Genomic DNA, 7,320 nt, shown 5'->3' on the forward strand with positions numbered 1-7,320 from the left:
TTTGAAACTGTAAACCTGAGCGGTGAGGGTAGTGTTACCTCCCAATCAGGCACTAGTATTCTGCCAGGCCTCTCAAAGAGGCCTAGAGTCTCCCTTGCTACCTCTATTTGAAATTCTGGTAGATCTGTTCCACTCCTGCTGTTCAAAGGATTCCTTTGCCTCTGCCTCCTCCATCTCCACAAATGATCCCTTGTTGGGATCAACAATAGGTCCAGTTCCGTATCAGGAGCCCTATGTTATAACCTAGGCTAAAAGAATGTGCTGTCACTTTTGTGCTATTACTCCCTTGACCAAATCATGAAGTAAAAACAGACTTTCCAGTTACTGAAATGGCCAATTCTTTCTATCTAAGCTCTAATATAGAAAAAGTTAGGTTGGGGTTTAAGTAAAAAGATCTAATAACCTGGTTTCTTAATCAACTAAAAATGCTTTATTATCAAAGCAAAACTTACTGAATAAAGATTCAATAACTGGTTAACATAAAAGCTGAAAGAACAAAAACAGAAGTTGCTGAAAAAGCTAAGCAGGTCTAGCAGCATCTGTGGGGGGGAAAAAAAAATCAGAGTTAATGTTTTGGGTCTGGTGACCCCTCCTCAGAACTGGTTAACAATTATAGTATAAATGTCTAGCCTTGTGACTAACAGAAAATACATACAATTCAGGAAAAGAGAGAAAATTAATTTCTCCCTGTAGATATTCACTTTAAAACTACTTCCCCGACATTAAGATTGTACTTAAAAGGCAAGATGGATAAAGCATAGGATGTTCTGAATTTTGTCGTTCCATTACTCTGGCATAATATTAATCATGCATGTTTGGCTCTAAGTCTTGGCAGACACACCTTGCTCAAGAAATACAATATGGAGAATTTCTTGCAAATCACTCACTCTGAAAAACAAATAGATTTGACCCGAACTCTAACAAGAGAGATCAGCTGAGCAGGTCTTCTTCACAGAATCTCTGAAGGAAGAGAAATCTATTTTCTTTTTGTTTCTCTTCACCTAAAGTGTTTGTGCCTGTATTTTGGGATACTTAGAAGGTAACTATTTATATTACAATGTTAGAAACTATGTTAGCCAATTCCACATCTTTGTAGAATACACTTTTATCATAGACAATAGGTGCTGGAGTCGGCCATTCGGCCCTTTGAGCCAGCACCACAATTTATTATGATCATGGCTGCTCCTCCACAATCAGTATCCTGTTCCTGCCTTATCCCCATAACCCTTGATTCGTCTATCTTTAAGAGCTCTATCTATCTCTTTCTTTAAAAGCATCCAGAGAGTTGGCCTCCACTGCCTTCCGGGGCAGAACATTCCATATATCTACCACTCTCTGGGTGAAGAAGTTTTTCCTCAACTCTGTTCTAAATGGTCTACTCCTTATTTTTAAACTGTGTCCTCTGGTTCTGGACTTGCCCATCAGCGGAAACATGTTTCCTGCCTCCACAGTGTCCAATCCCTTAATAATCTTATATGCCTCAATGAGATCCCCTCTCATCCTTCTAAACTCAAGTGGATGCAAGCCCAGTCGCTCCAATCTTTAATAAATCATTAATTTTGTGTTTATTAGATGAACTTGTTTGATGGATCCTTTTATGTAATATGCAGAAAGTATATAACTGGCCAAATCAAGAACCAGATAAACAATTAGATTTATAGTGTGATCTGGAAAGTAATGGAAGTACAAAAATCCTGCTCAATATCAGCAACAAAAGTTTTTTCAAAATAACTCATGGACACTTTAACACACAAAAATAATCAACCTCCAGCCTGAGCTTTCAAAGAAAAGACACACCCCAGGCTCAGACCAGCTAGACTTTCCCGGCCAAAGCAATTGTCCAGTTCCTAGCTCTGCGTCTCTTAGCTACAGTGTAACCTGGGAGAATGCTTCTCTGGTAGTTTACTCATCTTGTTTGCTGCTATTCATGTGAGGGCGCCACACCTCAGGAAGGACATACTAGCCCTGGAGCATGTCCAGCGGAGATTCACACGGATGATCCCTGGAATGGTAGGTTTAGCGTATGATGAACGGCTAAGGATCCTGGGATTGTACTCAATAGAGTTTAGAAGATTGAGGGGAGATCTAATAGAAACTTACAAGGTAATGTATGGTTTAGAAGGGGTGTACGCTAGGAAGTTGTTTCCGTTAGGCAGGGAGACTAGGACCTGTGGGCACAGCCTTAAAATTAGAGGGGGTAAATTTAAAACTGAAACGAGACGACATTTCTTCAGCCAGAGAGTGGTGAGCTTGTGGAATTCATTGCCGCAGAGTGCAGTGGAGGTCAGGACGTTGGATGCCTTCAAGGCAGAGGTCGACAAATTCTTGATCTCAAAAGGAATCAAGGGCTACGGGGAGAGTGCAGAGAAGTGGTGTTGAAATGCCCATCAGCCATGATTTAAATGGCGGAGTGGACTTGATGGGCCGAATGGCCTTACTTCCACTCCTATGTCTTATGGTCTTATTCACTATGATTCTGAGTCTATCAACAGTAAATGCAACAGAATATTACCCTGGGATTGGAACAGCAGCTCCTTATTGATCATACAATCCCTAAGTGCAGAAAGAGGCTATTCAGCCCAACAAGTCTGTACTGACCCTCCAAACAGCATCCCACCCTATACCTGTAACCCCACATTTACCATGGCTAACCCACCTAAGCCTGCACATCCATGGGGCAATTTAGTATGGCTAATCCACCTCATCTGTACATCAGTGGGCATAGAAGATAACCAGAGCACTCAGAGGAAACCCACACAGACATGGGGAGAATGTGCAAACTCCATGCAGTCAGTCACCCAAGGCTAAAATCCAGCCCAGGTCCCTAGCACTGTGAGGCAGTAGTTCAGACCATTGTGCTACTGCACACTGTCCCTCTTGTCGACTTCGTTCATGGGGTGGCTTTGTCCATTTGGGAGCCTGTAATTGAAATCTATCAGGTGTTTTGAGGATTTCAGGAGCTAATGAACCTCCCTCCCCTGTGTATTTCCAGTGCTGTTTAGTCTTATTCATTGGTAGAATATGGCAATCACTGGTTAGACCAGCATTAATTACTTACCCCTAACTGTCCAGAGGACAGTTAACAGTGAAGTACATTGTTATGGTTCTGAGTAACATGTAACCCAAACCAGGTAAGGATGACTGATTTTCTTCTCTGAATGAGTTATGAACCAGATACGTTTATTATTACAATTGACAGTGGTTACATGGTTGCCATTAGGCCAGTTTTCTTTACTGAATTCAAATTCACCATCTGTCATGGTAGAACTGAAACCCGTGACCCCAGAACAAAAACCACGATGATTAGCCCAGTATCATTTCTATCATACAATCACCTCCCCTTAAAACCAACCCAGTTATTAATGTCAGAGATCATGGGAACTGTAGAACTATCCCCACCACACCCGGCACCTTCCCCTGCAACCGCAGGAAATGCTACACTTGTCCCCACACCTCCTCCCTCACCCCCATCCCAGGCCCCAAGATGACATTCCACATTAAGCAGAGGTTCACCTGCACATCTGCCAATGTGGTATACTGCATCCACTGTACCCGGTGCGGCTTTCTCTACATTGGGGAAACCAAGCGGAGGCTTGGGGACCGCTTTGCAGAACACCTCCGCTCAGTTCGCAACAAACAACTGCACCTCCCAGTCGCAAACCATTTCCACTCCCCCTCCCATTCTCTTGATGACATGTCCATCATGGGCCTCCTGCACTGCCACAATGATGCCACCCGAAGGTTGCAGGAACAGCAACTCATATTCCGCCTGGGAACCCTGCAGCCATATGGTATCAATGTGGACTTCACCAGTTTCAAAATCTCCCCTTCCCCCACTGCATCCCTCAACCAGCCCAGTTCATCCCCTCCCCCCACTGCACCACACAACCAGCCCAGCTCTTCCCCCCCACCCACTGCATCCCAAAACCAGTCCAACCTGTCTCTGCCTCCCTAACCGGTTCTTCCTCTCACCCATCCCTTCCTCCCACCCCAAGCCGCACCCCCAGCTACCTACTAACCTCATCCCACCTCCTTGACCTGTCCGTCTTCCCTGGACTGACCTATCCCCTCCCTACCTCCCCACCTACACCCTCTCCACCTATCTTCTTTACTCTCCATCTTCGGTCCGCCTCCCCCTCTCTCCCTATTTATTCCAGTTCCCTCCCCCCATCCCCCTCTCTGATGAAGGGTCTAGGCCCGAAACGTCAGCTTTTGTGCTCCTGAGATGCTGCTTGGCCTGCTGTGTTCATCCAGCCTCACATTTTATTATCTTGGAATCTCCAGCATCTGCAGTTCCCATTATCTCTGATACTATGGGAACTGTAGATGCTGGAGAATCTGAGATAACATAGTGTGGAGCTGAATGAACACAGCAGGCCAAGCAGCATCTTAGGAACGCAAAAGCTGACGTTTCGGGCCTAGGTCCTTCTTCAGAAAAGGGGGATGGGGAGACGATTCTGGAAAAAAATAGGGAGAGAGGGGGAGGCAGATCGAAGGTGGATAGAGGAGAAGATAGATGGAGAGGAGACAAACGAGTTAAAGGGCAGGGATGGAACCTGTAGAGATGAGTATAAGTGGGGAGGTAGGGAGGGGATAGGTCAGTCTGGGGAGGACGGACAGGTCAAGGGGGTGGGATCAGGTTAGGAGGTAGGAGATGGGGGTGTGGTTTGAGGTGGGAGGAGGGGATAGATGAGAGGAAGAACAGGTTAGGCAGGCGGAGATGAACTGGGCTGGTTTTGGGATGCAGCAGGGGTAGGGGAGATTTTGAAGCTTGTGAAATTCACATTGATACCATTGGGCTGCAGGGTTACCAAGGGGAATATGAGTTGCTGTTCCTGATGGTATCAATGTGGATTTCACGAGCTTCAAAATCTCCCCTCCCCCCCACTGCATCCCAAAACCAACTCAGCCCGTCCCCGCCTCTCTAACCTGTTCTCCGTCTCACCTATCCCCTCTTCCTACCTCTAGCCGCGCCTCAATCCCCTACCTCCTAACCTCATACCGCCTCCTTGACCTGTCCGTCCTCCCCAGACTGACCTATCCCCTCCCTACCTCCCCACCTATACTCACCTCTACAGGCTCCACTCCCGCCCCTTTAACTTGTCTGTCTCCTCTCCACCTATCTTCTCCTCTATCCACCTTCGATCTGCCTCCCCCTTTTTTTTCGGAACCCTCTCCCCATCCCCCTTTACTGAAGGATCTAAACCTAAAACGTCAGCTTTTGCACTCCTAAGATGCTGCTTGGCCTGCTGTGTTCATTCAGCTCCACACCTTGTTATCCCAGTTATTAATGTCAATGCTGCCACATTTTAAGTTGAACAAATGAAAGAATTTGATGGGAGAAATGTTTTACAGCTATTCAGATGCAGTGCCCTGTTAACTAAAAATGATTTTTCAGGAATTTTGCCTTAATGCTTGCCGAGCTGGTTTTAAGAAAGACACTAGCATTTGTTCAATGATCCATCTCTTGAATTCAGAGGATATAAGGGAGCCATTGCTCATGGAACTTCTCTCGTGTTCTTATGTGTCATTGATACGCATCCCAGCTCTCACTGTAGTTCAGGAGATTGGTGATAACTGTTTTATACACTAGGGATTCATTTGACTTGCGAGGACTTTGTTGTCTAGAATTCGTTGCAATAGTTTGTAGAAGCCTGAACTGACACTGGTTACCTGGCACTGGATTTCCTTCTGAATGGTGACATTTTGAGAGAGATCATACCAAGATATGGAAAGTGCTTAAAGTATTCCACGGTGTCCCCTTAAACATATATTGGACGCGTATTTTTGGACAATTTCAACTCAGTCTCTAAGTTAATTGAGATCATCTGTAATTCAGGATGTCACTCTGAGAAGTGGATGCACGTCTGGAAATACAAGTGGATTGAAAGAAGTAACTTATTGGACTGAGGCTGAGGATAAAGTACAGTGAGGTCTACTCTGGTCTTTGTTTTATTTGATCCGCTTCATATATTAAGGGCTCGAAATGTCATGTATTCTATGCTTAGTACAAATGCAATGCACTAAAGGATAAGCACAGAATGCAGGAAGAAAAGCTTTAAAAAAGACATTTTAAATGACTGGAGTACTTGTCATTGGACCCTTGAGGGGCTGTGTCAAAACATTATAAACCCAAAGTACACAGGGTGCCAGACTTTACAGTTTTTGGCATAATGAGAAAAGAGAACATAAACTGAGTTGTCCATTCGCTCAAAGTTCCCACCGTCATAGCCCATCCAATCAATTGTAGATGGTAAACGCACACTTGTCTGCTGGGAACGAGGCTAATTGAACAACATGGGACAATCTGCACCGAATCACCATCACAGGTAGTGACATCATGTGGCAGAGGGGTTTTACTGTGACCAGGAAGTTGGTCTTGGCTATAAGTTCAAAGGCCTCTTGCCTTCATAAGCAGGGTATTCTTATTGAAGGATTAAAAGGATTTTAAAAATTGGGTTAAAGGAACATGTAGAGATGCCATCTTCCCCAGCTGAAAATTCCAATACATTCAACTGTGGCTCCAATACAGCCCTTTTCCTGAAACCTTGTGATGGCTGCTGTAAATTAATCCTAAACATTTTCACACATAATATGCGAGACATACAGCCAGCAACCAATAAAACTGCAGATGATTGGGTCATTAACAAGCTTAACAGCTTGCTATTTATTCATTTCAAAATGGTCGGAAGCTGGCATGATGAAATTTTATTGCTGACCCGATATCCTCATTCCCCATTTCATTCTCAAATGCAAGATGGTTTGGGGTCAGGAAGAGAGTGGTGGACAGTAGTTCCCAAGTTTTGGGAACATGACATCCAGCCCATGGTTCTTTAGTCTATTAACATCCTACAAATTTCCCACAAGCAGTGAATAAGAATTGTAGTCAGGAAGAACTTGGACAATCCTTTCAATATCTAGTTTCAGAAGAGCAGGCAGATTTGATAGCAGTTGGCAGATTTATCTTTATTGTGCATAACAAGCAAAGAAAAAACATTTAAGATAACTTTGAAATTAATTTTCAATTGGAATCAAAGCATCTGTGCTTCTTGAACGTAGTAAGAATTCTTCAGTCAGCTATTTTATTACTTTACGTGCCCACTTTTGACATCTAGCAGCTGTAAGTAGTTTTTGGAAATTGTGACCATCTTCTTTTGGAATACTTGCATTTTTTCCATATCCTGTAGCTCTACCATTCTACAATCAGAATAATTTCAACTTTTTTGGAGAAACTGTTCACTGCACACTTGGAACGATAAGAATTGCTTAGTATACATACAATAATTTTTCTTGTTTACAGAATCTTTGTCAATGGAATTG

The sequence above is a fragment of the Stegostoma tigrinum genome, chromosome 17 (assembly GCF_030684315.1).
Source record: "Stegostoma tigrinum isolate sSteTig4 chromosome 17, sSteTig4.hap1, whole genome shotgun sequence".
Lineage (NCBI taxonomy): Eukaryota > Metazoa > Chordata > Chondrichthyes > Orectolobiformes > Stegostomatidae > Stegostoma > Stegostoma tigrinum.